The 18,838-nt window shown below is 40.6% G+C and overlaps 1 long non-coding RNA gene across 2 annotated transcripts in view; it reads right to left on the bottom strand.

Moving 5' to 3' along the window:
• The window catches only part of LOC130023315 (uncharacterized), a 168,616-nt gene that overhangs the window by 97,718 nt on the left and 52,060 nt on the right, over positions 1 to 18,838 (bottom strand). The window contains exon 3 of one of the 2 annotated variants that reach the window (XR_008792450.1): positions 4,185 to 4,251. This is a non-coding gene — a long non-coding RNA (uncharacterized LOC130023315). Of the gene's footprint in view, positions 1 to 4,184; positions 4,252 to 12,873; positions 12,941 to 18,838 lie in introns of those variants that run through there. The other variant, XR_008792451.1, reaches the window with a different exon arrangement.

Here is an 18,838-nt window from a genome sequence, read left to right as displayed (position 1 = left end):
GTGTCTGTGTGTGTCTATGTATATGTCTGTGTTGTGTCTTTGTGTGTTCATTTGGTTTTTTGTCTGTGTATCTGTCTGAATCATTGATGTGTATGTCTGTGTGTGCATCTGTGTCAGTGTATGTTTATGTCAGTGTATATCTGTACCTGTGTGTACAAGTGTTTGCTGTGTATGTGTGTGTTTTATGTTTAGATCTGTGTCTGTATATGTCTGTCTGTGCATTGTATCCATGTATATGCCTACATGTCTGTCTTTTTGTGTGTCTATTTGTGTGTCTATGTATATGCTGTGTGCTTGTGAATGTGTGCATGTGTTTAGCAAGTATCTATGTGTCTATATACATGCTATCTGTTTCTGTGTCTGTGTGTACATATATATGCCTATGTATTCTTCTCTGTGTCTGAGTATGCATGTATATATCTTTGTGTGCATGTTTGAGCCTGTGTATATGTCTATGTGTTTGTGAGTATATGCAGCTGTCTTGTGTATATCTCTGTGTACTCCTCTGTGTGTGTTTATCTGTGTATCTCTGTGTATGTATGTTTTTTGGTATATATCTATTGTGTGTCTGAGTCTGGGTGCATATGTCTTTTGTCTATGTGTGCATGTGGGTACATCTGTGTATATGTTTTGAGTGTCTTAGTGCGCATGTATGTGGTGTCTGCATATATCTGTATCTTGTGTTTGTGTATGTATCTGTGTCTATGTCACTGTGTGTGCATCTATGTGTGTATGAATGTGTATATGTCTGTATCTGTGTGTACATTGGGTGCATGATTATGTATGTCTGTTTTTGTGTCTGTCTATAAGTCTTTTTCTCTGTATGTGGGCATATATGTGTTCATTTTTCTGTGGTGCACATCTTTTTGTGTGTATATGCCTGTGTTATTTCGTGTACATGTTTGTATTTCTCTGGGTGTCTGGGTATATTTGCTTTGTGTGGGTATGTGTATCTCTGTGTGTAAAATTGCACGTATGTCTATGTATCTCTGTATGTGTCTCTATGCATATGCGTTTGTGTATGCATGTGTCTGTCTATACTTTAATCTGTGTGTTTTACTCTGTATTTATATGTGTGCCTCTGTGTGCACCTTTGTGTTTCTGGGTACATATCTCTGTGTCACTGCGTGTTTCTGTGTATCTATGTGTGTATCTGTGTGTCTGCGTATGTGTTTGTGTGTGCATGTTGGTGTGTATCTGTGTATATTTGTGTGTCTCTGTGTGTATATGTCTGCCTCTCTTAGTGTTTAGGTTTGTGTGCATCTTGGTATATGTTTGTGTCACTGTGTGTATATACATGTATTTGTGTGTGTCTGTGTTTCTGTGTATAAATATCTATTGTCTTGTGTGCATGTGTCTATACATGTATGTGTTTGCCATATGGTATATGGCTGTGGGTATATTTCTGTGTGTCTCTATGTGTCTATGTGTGTATGTACGTGTGTCTGTATGTGCCTTTGTATATGTATGTTTGTGTATATGTACAAGGGCATCTCTATGTCTGCATATGTCTATATGTCTGTGTATATATCTATGAGTCTCTGTGTATGTATATGTATATGTATATGTATGTATATGTATGTGTGTACCTCTGTGTGTCTCACTGTGTCTATGACTGTTTGTCTCTGTGTGTGCCTTTGTATGTGTCTGGGTATATGTCTACTGCGTCTGTATGTCTTTGTGTATATATGTCTGTGTCCATTTCTGCATGTGTTAGTGTACATGTGTTTCTATGTGTAAGTCTGTGTGATGTGTGTGCTTGTCTGTGTATGACTGTGTGTCTGTATATATGTACATACATGGTTGTGTGTTTTTGTGTCTCTATGTGTGTGCACGTTTCTATCTTTGTGTTTGTACGTCTATGTGTGCATGAGTGTGTGTGCATGTGGATGTGGTTGTATGTTATTCTGTAGGCAATTGTATGTGTCCGTGTGTAGATGTATGCGTGTCCGTGTGCATCTATTGTCTGTCTGTGGCTGTGTGTGTATATGTCTGCATGTATGTACATATTTGTGTGCAAATGTATTTGGGTCTCTGTATGTGTTTCCATATAAGTGTCTGTGTCTATATCTATGTGAATCTGTATGTGTGATGCATATATATGTATATACTTGTGAATATGTATCTGTGTGTATATCAGTGTGTGCATTTCATTGTGTGTGTCTGTGCATGGTGTGTGTTTATATGTCTGTATCTGTGTTAAATGTGTCTGTATGTGTGTGATTCTATGTGTGTATGTTTGTGTCTGTGTGCAGATGTATCTGTGCATATGCAAGTGTGTGTCTCTCTGTGTACACTGTGTCTTGTATGTGTGATTGTCTATATGTCTAAGTGTGTCCCTGTCTGTAAATGGCTGTGTCTGTCTATATCTGTGTGCGCTTGTGCGTCTACATATACATCTGTACGTGTCTCTGAGTGCCAAAATACATGTCTATATGCATGTGTTTATCTGTTTATGTCTGAGTGTGTCTAAAATTCTGTGTTTACATGCGTGTGCCTGTGTATACGTCTGTGTTTATATGTGTGTTTGCCCGAGTGCATATCTCTGTGTATATATGTGTCTGTGCATTTGTGTTTGTGATTGTTTTTGTGTTATGTAAATGTCTGTGTGTCTATTTCGTGTATATGTCTCTGTGTGCACACAGGTTCGTGTCTGCATATGTCTCTGTATGTATTTGTTGGTGTTTTTCTCTGTGCATGTAGACTGTGTCTGTGTGTACATGTGTGTGTCTATGTGTTTAGTGGGTATGTGTTGTATATTTGTGTATGTGTGTATGTGTATGTCTTGGTACATGTTTGTGTGTGTGTAAATGTATATGTTTTTCTGTGATTGTATCTTTGTTCTATGCTTATATCTCTCTCTGTATGCATGCGTGTGTCTCTATATGTCTGTTGCGTCTGAGTGTGCCTGTGTGTGTCTGTGTTTATATCTATGTTGTCTCTGTGTATGCATGTGTATGTGTTTGTGTATATGTCTGCATGTACAGTGTGTCTGTCTGTGTCTCCATTGGGTGCATGTGAGTTTGTTTCTGTGTATATGTCTCTGTGTCTCTGTTTATGTAGTGTGTATCAGTGCACACGTCTGTTTGTTCTGCCTATGGGTCTGTGGTATCTATCAATGTATATATGTATATGTCTGTATGTGCATGGGTGTGCACCCATGTGTGGGTGTCTGTGTTTTCTTGTGTCTGTGTGAATATGTGTGTATATATGTGAATGTGCCTATGTCTGTGTCTGTCTCTATGTATATAAGTCTGCATATGTTAGTGTGCCCGTGTTTGTGTGTTTATATGTCTGGGTACATGTGTGTCTTAAATATGGTTGTGGTTATCTTGTGTGTATGTCTGTGTTTGCATTATGTATATCTGTATATGTATGTGTGACTCTGTGTGTATGTTTGTGAGTGTATGTGTGCATGTGGGTGTCTGTGTATGTGTGTGAATATCTGTGTGTATATGTCTGTGTGTATGTGTGTGCAGGTACATGGCTCTATTTAGATGTGCCTGTGTATATGTATGTATGCCACGTGTGTGAGTATCTGTGTGTCTATGTATATGTCTGCATGTGCATGTTTCTGTGTATCTACGTATATATCTTTGTGAGTCTGTGTGTATATGTCTGTGTGTCTTGTGTTGTGTTTGGGAATTATGTGTGTGCATCTGTATGTATATATGTATATATCTGTGAGTCTGTGTATATATGTTTCCATGTGTTTGTAAATATGACTGTGTGCACGCAGTTGTGTGCCTTGTATATGTCTGTGAGCCTGTATGTATCTGTGTGTTCCACGCACATGGATGTGGCGTGCCTCCGTGCACTGCACATCTGCCTTTACACGTCTGTGTGTCTAGATGTCTCTTTGTGTGTGTATGCCTATGTGTCTCTGTGTACGCCTGCATATTTTTGTGTATATGTATTTTTTCGTAGAGGTCTGTGTGGGTATGTGTATGTGCATCTGTACCTGTGTGTTGCTGTGTGTATGTCTGTATATGCATTTTTGTCTATCTGTCTGTCACTGTAGGCACATGTAAGTGTGTGCATGTGTGTCTGTGTATATCTATATATGAACATGTGTGTATCTATTTGTGTGTGTGTGTTCAGTGGTGGGAGAGGTGGGTGTGGTCAGTGTGCTCCAGTTAGAGCTGCAGATGGACGGAGGGCGCGGACACCGTCCCCCAACTTACCAGCAGCACAGACTCGGTGCCAGGGCTGGGTCCCACCAAACACGTGTGTTCCAGGGCTGCTGTGGCACTCCTCTGGACGACCTTCCTCAATGCTGCTCAGGAAATGCTGTGCCTGCATGCAAAGGAAAAAGCCCGAGGAGCTGCACCCCTTCCACCCAGAATGGCCACTGAGAGTCTCTGTATATGTCTGTGTTTGCCTTTGTGTGCACACGTGTGTATGGGTATCTTGAGTCTCTGTGTACATGTGTGTATGTTTGTCTCTGTATCGTTATGTGCACAAGTGTGTATATGCGCCTGTCTCTGTATGTTTGTCTGTGTCTTGTGTGCATGTGACTGTATCTTTGTATATCTCACTGTGTGAGCATGTGTATGGGTTATGTGTAGATTTCTGTGTCTGTGTGGACATCTCTATGTGTCTATGTATGTATCTGTGTGTCTGTCTATATGTATGCATGGGTCTCTATGCATGTGTTGTCTGTGTACATGTCTGTCATTTTGTGTGTTTCTATAAGTATGTGTGTCTGTGCCTATGTGTGTTTAGTCTAAGTGTGTAGTTTGTGTTTCGGTATGAAGGCATATCTATGCATAAATGTAGATGTCTGTGTGTATGTGCGTGTGTCTCTCAGTGTCCTTGTGTTCCTGCATGTATGTCTGGGTAAATGTTGGTAAATGTTGGTGTATGAGTCTGTGTCTGTGTCAGTGTATATGTCTGTGTATACTTCTGTGTGCTAGTCTGTGTATATCTGTCTACTGTCTGTATGCATGCGTGTGTCTGTGTATATCTGTGTGTCTCTGTCTTTGTATATGTCTGTGTTGTATCTATGTGAGTTCATGTGGGTCTGTGTCTGTGTATATGTGTGGGTGAGTTCTGGGTGTATGTGTGTGTGCAAACGCGCATATGTCTTTCTGTGTATATGCATGGTTATCTCTGTATGCATTGGGTGTGGGGCGGTGTGCATCTCTGGGCATCCCACTATGTGTCTCTGTATATGTCCAAGTGTGTATGTGTGTGTGTGTCTGTATATAGGTGTGTGTTTCTATCTTTATGTGTTTGTGTTTATCTTTGTATGTCTGTGTCTTTATGTCTGTATATCTGTATGTTCGTGTGTTCCCACTGTGTCTGTGTATATGTCTATGAAAGTTTCTGTGTGCATCTGTGTGTCTGTGCATATGCCTGGGTATTTGTGTATATGGCTGTGTCGGTGCACCTGTGTGAATTATGTCTGAGCAGACAACTGTGTCTGCGTATGTGCATTTGTGTATATGTCTCCGTGTATAAATGTCTATATCTCTATATATCTCACTGTCTCTGTGCATATTTCTTTTCTAACTGTGCACGTGTGTCTAGTTATATGCCTCTGTGTGTTTCTGGGTGTACCTGTGTTTCTGTGTCTCTGTATATGTCACTGTTTCCCTGTGGGTCTATGTGTGTGTCTGTTGGTACATGCATGTACCTGTGTATACGTCATTGTGTACCCTTTTGTGTACAAGTGGGTATGTGTCTGTGTATATATATGTTTGCGCATGCTTGTCTATATGTCTTTGTGTGTATAAATTTGTGTTCATTTATCTTTGTGCATGTTGAATGTGTGTGCACGTGTGTACACGTCTATGGTTTTGCATTCATGTCTGTGTACGCATGTGTGTGTCTATTTGTGTCTGCATGTATCTGTGTGCCATTGTATATGTCTGTGTATGCAATTTTCTGTGTCTGTGTACATATATATGTGATTCTGTGTTTCTGTAGGTGAGCACGTGTGTGTCTGTATGTCTGTGCATCTCTGAGTCTTTGTGTGTATGTCTGTTGTCTCTGTATCTGTGAATATGTCTGTGTGTGCATGTGGGTTTATGTCTGTGTATATGTCTGTGTGTACCTGTATGGTTGCCCCTCGGTGTGCATCTATCTGTGTTGTGTATATATCCCTGTGTCTTTCTGTGTCTACGTGTGTATGTCTCTATGTCTGTGTGTGCACATGTATTGTGTATATACATATGTCTGTGTCTATGTGATTCTGTGTTTCTATAAGCCTGTGTGTGCATGTATATATCTGTGTATGTGTCTGTGTATGCATTTGTGTTTCTGTGTGCTTGTGTGTGTCTGTGTGCATGCATGCATGCATGCGAGTGTACCTTGTCAGTGTATGTGTGTGCACGGGTCTATGTACATATCTGTGTCTGTGCATATGTGTCTGTGTGTATGCTGTGTTTGTGTGTGCATGTGTGTATCTGTGTAAATGTGTTTCTGCATATATGATGTGTTGTGTGGTATCTGTGTATGTCTGTGTGTATACATGTGTGTCTGTGTCAGTGTCACTATGCATTTGGTTGTGTGTCTGTATATATCAGTGTCACTCTGTGCATTTGGCTGTGTGTCTATTTATATATCTATGTCTGTCTATATTCCTGTGTGTGCTCATGTGTCTGTGAGAATGTGTGTATCAATGTATGCTTGTGTGTTTGTTTCTCTGTGTGTGTGCATATGTGTGTATGAGCATATGTCCATGTGTCTGTAAATGACTGTGTGGATATGTGTGGCACATGAGTGTGTTATTGTGTGTTTATCTCAGTGTGTCTAGTGATTATGCCTATTTACATATCTGTGGCTCTATGTGTCAGTATATATGTTTGTGTGCATTTTGATTCTGTGTCTGTGTGTATATTGCTCGAGCGGGCCCAGTAACGTCTCCATTGGAGATTTTGTTGTTACTGTGTTTGGCATATTGAATACATCACGGCGGCTTGCCCAGGCTCTGCCGTGCGGGCGAGATACTCTCGGTAGCTTGCTGGGCTCTCTGAGAGGGGCGGAGGAATCGAACTCGGGTTGGCCATGTTGGCTGCGTGCAAGGCAAACACCCTACCGCTGTGCTATCACTCTGTCTGTGTATGTATCAGTATATATGTCTGTGTGTTTCTGTGTGTCTCTGTGTGCATATTTCTATGTGTGTCTGTGTGTGCCCACGTATCTTTATATGTCTCTGTGTAGTCTATGGGTCTACATGTTGAAGTATTTCTGTGTATGACTGTGTGACTGTCAGCTTGTGTATGTCTGGATCTGCATGTTTGTGTCTGCGTATATGTATGTCTCTGTGTCAAACACATGTTTGTGTCTGTGTGTGCATGTGTGTCAGTGTATGTGTCTATGTGTACACACCTGTTTCTATGGGCAGTTTTCTGTGTGTGTCTGTAAGTCTGTGTGTCTGTGTATATGTCTGTGTTTGCATTTGTGTGCCTGTGTGTCTCCGTGTATATATCTGTGTCTCTGTGTTTATATGTCTGTGTATAGTAGATGTCTGTTATCGGTGTGTGTACTTATAAATGTTTGTGTTTACCTGTGTGTATTGTCTGCATATGTCTGTGTTGGACAAATGTTTGTATTCGGTATATGTGTATATATGTGTTGACGGTGAATGTCTCTGTATTTGTGTGCCTGTGTCTGTGTGTCTTGTATATATGTGTGTCTGAGTGTCTGTGTGCATATCTGAGTGTGTGTTCACATGTGTTTCTGTGTACATGTCTGTCTCTGAGTGTATATTTTTCTTCCATCTGTGTGTGCATGTTTATGTGTGTTTCCGTGTATATGTCTGTGTGTTTCTATGTGTATAAATATCTGCGTATTTCTGTGTGGAGGTGTGTGTCTATGCATGTCTTTGAGAGTCTACATGTGTGTATATTTCTTTTGTGTGTGCATGTTTATGTGCCTGTGTTTCTGTGTGTTTCTCGATGTTTGGGTATGTATGTGACTGTGTATATGTCTGTGTATGCATTTGTGTATATGCATGTGTCTATCGGTGTGCATTTGTGCATCTGTCACTATGTGTACATTATATCTACCTGTGCATGCTGTATCTATGTCTGTGTCATTGTGTGTGCATGTGTGTCTACCTCTGTGTCTATCTATATATTTGGGTGTCTGTGTGCATGTGTGTCTATTGTGTTTGTCAGTATATATTGTATTTTGGTATGTTCATAGTGTGTAACTGTGTCATGGGGACGTCTACGTGTGCATGGGTGTCTATATGTCTGTAAATATGTCTGTGTTTGTGTGTATGTCTCTATGTTTGCATGTGTGTTCATCTGTGTATATGTCTGTATGTGTATGCATATCTATGTGTATGTAATGTGTCTCTGGATATCGATATATATATATAATTTCGTGTCTGTGAAAACATCTTTTGTATCTCTGTGCGCATTTATGTGTCTGTGTGTGACTGTACATATGTATGAGGCTGCATATAACTCTATGTGTGCAAGTGTGTGTTTCTGTCTACATATTTCTGTGTGTGAGCAAATGTGTCTCTGTATATGTCTGTCTGTATGCGTATGTTTAATTGTGTGTTTGTGTGTGACTTTGTATTTGTGTGTAAGCATGAGTGTCTATGTATGTGTGTATATATTTGTGTGTCTGTGTATATGTCTGTGGGTGCATGTGTTTGTATATTTCAGTGGATATGTCTGTGTTTCTATGTGTGTGTGTGAGTTCGTATGTATTTATGTCTGTCTTTGTATATTTGTCTGTCTGTGTGTGTGAATGTGTCTGTGTATATGTCTATGTGTTCATTGTGTATCTGTATACATTTCTATGTGTTTGTGTGCACATGTTGCATTTTGTGCATGTGAATTGGTATATATGTGTGTCGGTATAACTGTATGCATGTGCTTTTGTGTGTATCTGTATTTGTTTACATGTGCCTCTCTGTGTGTTTGTATATAGGTCTGTGAGTTCACATGTGTCTCTGAATATGCATGTGTATCAGTGTGTCTGAGTGTTCTGTGTATATGACTGTGTCTCTGTGTTTATGCATGAGTATGTGTCTTTGTATATATCAGCTGTGTCTGTGTGTTCATGTGGGTACGGTTCTGTATATATGCCTGTATGTCTCAGTGTATGTGCATGTGTATGTATTTGTGTAACTGTGTATATCGTGTGTGCATGTCTGAGTGTATATGCCTGCATGTCTGAGTGTATATGCCTGCATGTCTGTATGTTCATGTGTTTAGTATATCTGTATGTCTGTGTACATGTCTATATCTCTATATGTATCTCTGTGCACATGTGTGTCTGTGTATGTGTCTCTGTTCGTGTCTGTATGTCTATGTTGTGGGTGTGCATATGTGTATGTGTGTTCATGTATGTTTATATATGTCTGTGTGTCTCTGTGATGCATGCTTGTGTCTATGCATGTCTCTGTGTATATGTGCCTATGTTGTGTTGTGCATGTGTGTATTTGAGAGTACATGTGTTGTTCAGTGTATATGTCTTATGTGTGTCTATGTTTGTGTGTGTCTATGTGCACGTTAGTGTGTCTGTGTATATACCGTGTGTGAGTGCATATTGGTGTGTGCCTGTGTATATATCTATTTATATGTATCTATGTGAATGTGTGTGTTTATGGATATACCTGTGTCTGTGTATCTGTGTGTGTGTGTCTGTCCGTGCATCTATGTGTGTATCTATGTCTGTCTATATGACTTCTGTCTTGTGTGTAAATGTGGGTGTATTTATGAGTAGATGTTTGTGTGAATACTTGTATATGTCTCTGTGTATAAAGGTTCTGTCTGTGCATACGTCTATGTGTGTCTGCATGTCTATATGTCTTGGTGTGCTCATTGTGTGTCCATATCTGTTTGTCTATGTATATATTACCTGGTCTGTGTGAGCATGTGTTTTTCCATACAAATGTTTCTGTGTGCCTCTTGTGTGCATGTGGGTGTGCATCTGTGTATGTCTCAGTGTGTATCTGTGTGCAAATCTGTATGTTTGAATTGTGTGCAAAGTATGTCTGAATATGTCTGTGTCTCTGTTGTGCAAGTGTCCACCTTTATATATCTCTCTGTTAGTGAATACGCGTGATTCTGTGTGTGCATGTGTGTGTCTGTCCGTATGTGAGTATCTATGTATGTGTCTGTGTTCTGTGTGTGCAGGTGTATTTATATATCTCTGTGTAAGTGTATGTATGTGTGTTTGTGTCTATATATTTGTCTTTATGAATATATGTGCGTGTCTGTGTCGTGTGTTTATGTGTAGAAATCTTTGTGTCTGTGTACATGTTGTGTTTCTGTATGTTTTATCTTCTGTGTGCATGTGTGTCCACGTGTGTGTAGATGCCTGTGTCTTTGTTGTGTATATAAGCATGTGTGTATCTGTGGGTCTATATCTGTATATTTATGTCTGTGTGCATGTGTGTCTGAGCATATGCCCATATGTGTCTTTTGTGTGTCTGTGTATATGTTGTGTGTCTCTATGTGTCTATATATGTCTAAATATGTCTATGTGTGCATGTGCATCTGTGTATATACCTGTGAGCCTATGTGTATGTATCTGTGAGTATATGTCTGTCACTGTGACTGTGTCTGTGTACTTATGTATATATCTGTCTTTGTACCTGTGAATCTGTATGTTGTGTCTGTGACCATGTGTTTACCTGTGCTGAACTGTGTCTGGGTATATGTGTTTATATGTGTGTGCATTTGTGTTTGTATATGTCTGTTGTGTGTGCATGTGTACCTTTGTGTCTGTGTATGCATGTGTTTGTGTGTCTTTGTATATGTGTGTCTCAGTGTGTACCTATGTATATGTCTGTGTGCATGTTTCTTCTGTGTCTACGTATATGTGTCTTTTTCTGTGCTCTCTGTGATTCTTTGTGCACATGTGTGTATATGTTTGTGTTAATGTGTGGTGTTTGCATTGGGTGCAAGTCTGTTTATATGTCTGTTATCTCTGTGCAAGTATATATCTGCGTCTCTGTCTACACGTGTATAAGTGTCTCTGAGTGTGTCTGACTCTATGTCGTTTTATATATCTTTGTGTGTGCATGTCTGTATGTGCGCATGTGTGCGTTTCTATGTGTTTATATATATGTGTCACTGCGTCTGTATATGCATGTGTGTCTATGTCTGTGTCTGAATATATGTCTCTGTGTGTCTCCTGTATATATTTCTGTGTATCTGTGTGGATGCATATGTGTGTCTGTGCATGTCAGTGTGTGCATATTTCAGTGAGTATATGTTTGTGTTTCTGTATGACTGTATATATATGTGCGTTTCTCTATTGTGTATACATCTATATGTATATGTCTCTGTGCATCTCAGTGTGTCCACATGTGTGTGCGTGTGTGAGGGTGCATGTGTGTGTCGGCGTGTCTGCGTGAGCACGTCATGGTATATGTCTGTGAAGATGTCCCACTGTGTGCATTTCTCTGTGCTTTTGTACACGTGTGTCTGTGTATGTATGTCTGTGTATGTAGATCTATGTGAGTGCATGTGTGCTTCCATATATTGTATATACATCAGTGTATCTATATGTGAATCTATATGTGTATTTGTATGTGTTCCTGTTTATGTCTGTATGTGTATCTGCGGATGTGTGTCTGTGTATATGAATGAGTATGCATGTGTATGTCTATGTATATATCTGTGTGTGCCTCTGAGTCTAAGTATATGTCTGTGCCCATGTTGCACATGTGTGTTTTCGATGTCTGTGTGTCTCTGTCTCTCTGATTATGTGTGTGTCTTGGTATACGCCTGTGTGTATCTGTGTGTTCAGTGGGTTGCCTGTGTATATATATTTGTGTGTCTGCCTATATGTCTGTATCTCTCTAGATTTCTGTGTGTCTATGTCTTTTGTGTCTCTGTGTGTGCATGAGTATGTCTCTGTATGTCTTTAAGTCTATATATAAATCTCTGTGTGTGTTTTTGTGTGAATCTGTGTGTCTTTGTTTCTGTGTGTCTCTGTGTGTATGTGTGCGACCTTGTGTCTATTTATGTGCTTATGTATGTCTGTTGTCTTTGTATACATACATGTGTATCTATATATGTCTGTGTATATATCTATGTGTGCATGTCTCTGAGTATCTATGTCTATATATGTGTGTGCATCTCTGTGTTATCTGTGTATGACATCTATGTGTGCCCACGTGTGTCTGTCTGTATATATCTGTGTGTGACTGCACATGTGTTTTTGTCTATAAATCTATGTGTCTTGTGTATTTCACTGTATAGTGTGTGTACATGTGTGTTTCTGTGTATCTTTATGTCTGTGTGTGCACATATGAATATCTGTGCATATGTCTGTCTGTGACTCTATATGTGTGTGTGCATGTGTTTGTTTCTGTGGATATGTTCATGTTGACTCTGTGTTTGTATGTCTGTGTGTGCGCATGTGTTTGTGTCTGTGGATGTCTGTGTGTATGTGGTTGTGTGTAGGTGAGTCTACTTCATGTCTGCATGTCCATGTATGTCTGTATATTTGGGTGCGTCTCTGTGTGTGCATTGGGTTTGTGCCGGTGTATGTATCTCTGTCTCTTTGTGTGTATATGACTATGTGTGTGCATGGGTATATGTCTGAGTTTGTACGTCCATGTGTATGTCTCTGTGTGGGCATGTGTGTCTATGTGTGTGCATATATGTGTCTCTGTGTATGCATATTGTGTGTGTGCATGTCTGTGTGTCCATGTGTCTCTGGTGTGCATGTCTGTCTCAGTGGGTGTGTATGTCTGTGTGTATATATATGCATGTGTCTATGTGTAAGTCTCTGTGTGTGTGTGTGTGTGTGTGTGTGTCTTGAAAGGGGTGAGCAAGTCTGTAGAATCTCTGCAGAAGAGTCCCAAGTGCGGGGCAGAGAGGTGGGTGTGGGCAGAGTGCTCCAGTCAGAGCTGCAAATGGACGGGGGGCGTGGACACCAGCTTACCAGCAGCAGCACAGACATGGTGCCAGGGCTGGGTCCCAACACATTCGTGTGTTCTAGGGCCGCTGTGGTGCTCCTCTAGGTGATGACGGAACAACCTTCCTCACTGCTGCTCAGGAAACATGGACGCCTGCACGCAAAGGGCAAGGCCTGGGGGGCTGCACCCCTTCCACGCTGTATGGCCACAGTGAGTCCGTGTGTATGTCTGTAGTTTAGGTATGTGTTTGTGTATGTCTCTGTGTACCTGCATGTATGTTTGTGTCTGTGTGTATGTCTTTGTGTGTCTGTGTGTACATGTCCGTGTACGTTTATGTGCTCATGAGTTGTGTTTTTGTATATATGTGTGTATATGTGCATGTCTGTGTCTTGTTTCCTTGTGAATGCATCTTTGTATACGTCTGTGTCTCTCTGTACGCATTTGTGTATACTGTGTATATGCGTATCTGTATATGTGTCTGTGTATATCTCTGTGTGACAGTGATCAGGTCTATTTGTCTATGTATATTTCTGCGTGTCTATGTGTCTCTGTTTATGTATGTGTGTGTCTCTGTCCATGTGTTGTCTGTGAATATGTCTCATTTTATGTGTGTTTAACGATACGCCTGTGCATATGTGTGTACTGTCTGTGGGCCATTTGTGCCGCTGAATGTGTATCTGTGTATAAATATCTGTGTGTATCTGCATGTGTCTGTGTGTCCATATAAATATCTGTGTCTGTGTTCACTGGTGTATGTCTGTAGGTATTTCTGTGTGTGTCTGTTAATGTCAGTGAGGCTGTCTATGTTTCTGTGGTAAGCTGTGTGTCTGTGTGTCAGTGTATATGTCTGTTTGTGTGTATATTTGTGTGTCTGAGTCTGTGTATACATGTCTGACGTCTATGCTAATATGTCTGTGTGTGCATGTAGGTGTGCTGCGTATATGTTTGCTTCTCTGTGTGTAAATGTGTGTCTGTGTATATGTCTGTGCACATATCTATGTCTTGGGTTTACACTATGTGTGTCTGTGTATATGCCAGTGTGCCGCTGTATGTGAGCATGTGTGTCTGAGTCTGTGTATTTGTCTGTTGCATGTGTGTGTCTAAATTTGTAAATGTATGTTTCTGTGTTTACATTTGTGTGGCTGTGCATGTGGGTTTTTATGATTTGTGTGTCTGTGTGTATCCATGTGTAAGTCTGTGAGCCTCTGTGTGTGCATTTTTGTGTCTGTGTATGTCTGTGTGCATATCTGTGCTTGTATATGTCTCTGTGTGCACATTTGTGATTCTGTGCATTTGTCTGTGTGTCTGTGTGCGTCTGTGTGTATTCCTATCTCTGTGTGTACATGTGTCAGTCTGTGCACACGTCTGTGTGTCTATATGTGTCTGTGTTTGCATTTCTCTACACCTTTGTATTTGTCTGTGTGCATGTGGGTATGTGTATGTGTGTATGTCTGTCTCTTTGTGTGCATGTGTTGGTGTGACTGTGTCTATGTCTATATATGTGTACATATGTGTGTTCGCAAGTGTGTGTCTGTGTGAGCATGTATATGACTGTGTGAATATCTGTTGCCTGTGTGTCTGTGTATGTCTGTGTCTCACTTTCTATGTGTACAGGATGTGTCTCTCTATGTCTCTGTGGGTACGTATATTTCTGTGTATATGTCTGTGTGTGACAGTGTGCATGTGTATGTCTATGTATGTCTGTGTCTGTGTATACTTGTGAGTGTGCATGTGTGTCTGTGTATACTTCTATGTGTTTCTGTATGTCTGTGTGTACCCATGGGTGTGTGTCTATGTCTGTGTATCTCTGAGTGTGTATCTGGATAGCTGTGTGCATGTGTATCTGGATATATCTGTGTGTCTCTGTATATGTCTGTGTATCTAGGTGTGTCTGTATCAGTGTGTGCACATGTGTCTGTGTATATTTCTGTTTATGTTTGTGTGAATACATATCTGTTGTGTGTGCCTGTGTGTCTATGTACATTTTTGTTAGTATATGTCTGTTGTGTGTGTCTGTGTACATATCTGTGCGTGCATGCATTAAGTATGTTTGTGTATGTCCATCTTTGTGTACAAAGTGTGTCTCTGTATGTCTGTGTATTGATCAGTTGTGTCTGTGTTAGCATATGTGTCTGTGTAGATATGTGCGTTTCTGTCTATATGTCTGTATATGTGTCTGTATCTGTGCATGTATACTGCATTTTAGACTCTGTGTCTATGTGTATATTAGTGTGCCTCAGTATGTCTCTGTAGATGTCTCTGTGTCTCTGCATCTGTGTATATGTGAATTTTGTGTGTACATGTGTGTTTCTATGTCTGTGTCTGAGTAGATATCTGTGTGTGCACACGTGTTTGAATGTGTGTATGCCTATATGTGCATCTGAAGATAATGTCTGTGTGTCTGTATGTGTGCATGGTGTCTGTGTCTAGTTAACAGTGTTTGTGTTTCTATGTATATATCTGTGTGTCTCTGTATGACTGTTTGCATAAGTGTCTGTGTCTATCTGTGTTTGTATATATTTGAGTGTATAGCATAGCAGGTAGGGCATTTGCCTTGCACACAGCCGACCCAGGTTCAAGTCCTCCACCCCTCTAAAAAAAACCGGCAAGCTACCCGTGAGGTATTTGATATGCCAAAGGCAGTAACAAGTCTCACAATGGAGACGTTACTGGTGCCCGCTCAAGTAATCAATCAACAATGGGAGGACAGTGCAGTGCTATGTGTGTGTGCACATGTGTGTGCCTGTGCATATGTGGATGTGCATCTGTGTGTGTCTATGTGTGCTATTTATGTCTGTGTTTCATGTCTGGGCACATGTGTATCTGTATCTATGTGTATTTCTTTGTGTGTACGTCTGCGTGAGTCTGTGTATATGTCTGTGTCGGGTGTGAATATGTGTCTGTGCATAAGTCTGAGTTTGCCTATGTCTGTGTGTACATATTTGTGTCTGTGTGTCTGTGTGTATGTCTCCTGTATATGTATATGTGTATATATGTCTGTGTGTTGGTGTAACTGTGTGTGCATGTGTTTTTGTGTCTGTATTTGTATGTGTCTCTCTGTGTGCACATGTTTGTGTATATTCTGTGTCTACATGTCTGTGTTCACATGTGTGTGCTACTGAATATGTATTGTATCAGTGTCTATGATGTACTTGTGCATATGCCTCTGTGTCTGTGTGTGTGTATCTGCTTATATATCTATATGTCTGTGTGAGTCTCTGTGTGTACACGTGTATATGTCTGTGTATATTTATGTATGTCTCCGTGCATGGATGTGTCTATGTATATGTCTGTTTCTACGCCTATTTGTGTGTCTGTGTGTATCTCTGTATGTGTGTCTCTTTCGTGTGCACGTGCATTTGTTGTATGTCAGCATTACTGTGTGCATACAGTGTCTATGAGTCTATGTATTTTTCTGTGTCTCTCTTCAAATATGCATCGGTGTATATGTCTGTGTGGGTGTCTGTATGTCTGTGCATGAGTGTGTATGTCTGTGTATACATGTCTCACTGGGTGTGGGACTGTACAGCTGTGTGTGTGCATATATGTGTGTGTTTCTCTGTGTAAGTCTGTATGTGCATCATGTGTCTCAGTGTGTCTATCTATATGTCTATGGGTTCATGTGTCTATGCTCCTGTGTCTCTGTGTATGTTTGTATCTCTGTGTCTCTGTATGTCAGTGTGCACATATGTCCGTATATGTCTGTGTGTCTGATTCTCTGTGTATATGCTGAATTGTGTGTACATGTATATATCTGTGTATATGCCTGTGTATCTATGTGTACGTGTATGTGTCTCTGCATATGTCTATGCATGTCTGAGCGTGACTGCGGGTGTGGGTCTGGGCATATGTCTCTGTGTGCACACATGTGTATGTCTGTATATGTATGCCTGTTTGTGTCTGTGTCTGCTTGTGTGTGCGCATGTGTCTGTGTATGCAAGTTTGTGTGTCTACGTATATGTCTGTATGTCTATGAGTGTCAGTGTGATTATGTCTGTGAATCTATGTATATATCTGTTTCTCTGTGTCTGTGTAGAATTCTCTCTGTATATGTGCATGTGTGAGTTTATGTAGACATCTGTGTGGTGTCTGTGCGCATGTGGGTCTGTCTGTGTGTATCTGTGAATGTGTATATGTTTGTGCCTGTGTATGTCTGTGTGTCTCTGTGAATATGTATATGTCTGTGCCTGTGTGTGTATCTGTGTTGTGTATATATTGTGTGTGACTGTGTGTATTTGTCTATATGTCTGTGTGTCTTTATGTCTGTGTATGTCTGGGTGAGCATGTGTGTGTGCACTGTGTGTGATTCTATATACGTCTGTATTGTCTCTGTGTGCGTGAAAGTCTGTGTCTCTGTATGTGTATGTGTATGTGTTTCTGTGTATGTGTCTGTGTGACTACCTGTTTGTGTGTACATATGTGCATGAGTCTGTGTATGTATATCTGTGTGCACTTTTGTATGTGTTTGTAACTTTTAATGTCTATAAGTATGGGTGTTGATGTGTTTGAGTGTCTGTATTTCTGTAGGTACGTTGGTGTAAGTGTATGCACATGTCTGTATGTGCATGTCTGTGTCTCTTTGTGTGCACGCGTGTTCCTGTGTAAATGCATCTGTGTGTATATAGGTCTGTGTTGTATGTGTGTATGCGTGTATGTGTATCTGTGTCTGTATATGTGCATGTTTTTGTGTCAGTGTGCACGCATGTGTATGTGTCTGTGTATATATGTGAGTCTGATACGGTGTGTATGTCTGTTGTGTGAGTGCATGTGTGCACCTGTGTATGTTTCTGGGAGTCTTTGTGTACATGCGTGTGTCTCTGTATACATCTGTGTCCGTATGTGTGTATGTATGTGTATATGTCCATGTGCCTCTGTGTGTATATGAGCTTTTCTGCATCAGGTGTGTGATGTGTATCTGTGTATGTCTGTGTGAGTCTTTGTCTCCATGTGGGTATATGGGAGTCTCTGTATATGTGTGTATGTCTGCTTCTATGTCTGTGTCTTTGTGTAGGTCCCTGAGTATGTCTATTAGATGTATGTGTATATGTGTGCTCCTACGTGTGTGTGTATATGAGTCTTTAGTTCTGTGTGTATGCGTGGATGTTTGCTTGTAGATGTGTATGTCTGCATGTTCATGTGCCTGTGAGCGTGTTTGTGTATCTGTCTGTCATGTCTCTGTGACATGTGTGTGGCTGTCTATATATCTATATGTGCATGTGTGTATATCTGTCTGTGTAAATCTGTATGTATTTGTCTTTGTATATGTCTATGTGAGTGTGTGTATATCTGTGTCTGCATACATGAGTGTCTTTCTATGGTATTGTGTATTTGGGTAGGGCGTTCGCCTTACAAGCGGCCAACATGGCCGACCCGAGTTCGATTCCTCCGCCCCTCTCGGAGAGCCCGGCAAGCTACCGAGAGTATTCGATATGCCAAACACAATAACAACAAAGTCTCCAATGGAGACGTTACTGGGCCCGCTCGAGCAAATCAACGATCAACGGGAGGGCCTTTACCTTTTACCTTTACCTTTGTTCGTGCATCGGGTGTGTATATGTATTTGTGTGTCTCTGTGAATTTCTGCGTCCATGTATGTATCCCTGTATACGTTTGTGTGAATCTGTGTGTGCCTGTAATATTTGTTTCTCTCTGTATGTGCATGTGTATGTGTCCGTGTATATACTTGTGGGTATATGTACATATGTCTGTATATATCTGGATGTATTTCTGTGCATATCTGTGCACATTTTGTGTCTCTGTATATGTCTGTGAGTGCATATGGTTTTGTGTGTGTGTGTGTGAATGTGTCAGTGTCTGGGTGCATATGTCTCTGTGTGCATGTGTGTGTTCTGTCTATATTTTGCGTGTGTACATATATATCTGTGTTTTTGTGTGTGTGCATGTGTCTGTGTATAAATTTATGTTTCTCTGTGTCTGTGTATATGCGTATGTTTTATTATTTATCTGCGTCCATGTATATATCTGTATGTCTGT

This window comes from Sorex fumeus, unplaced genomic scaffold (assembly GCF_029834395.1).
Source record: "Sorex fumeus unplaced genomic scaffold, SorFum_2.1 ptg000023l, whole genome shotgun sequence".
Lineage (NCBI taxonomy): Eukaryota > Metazoa > Chordata > Mammalia > Eulipotyphla > Soricidae > Sorex > Sorex fumeus.
This window is presented reverse-complemented; position numbering and strand designations above follow the sequence as displayed.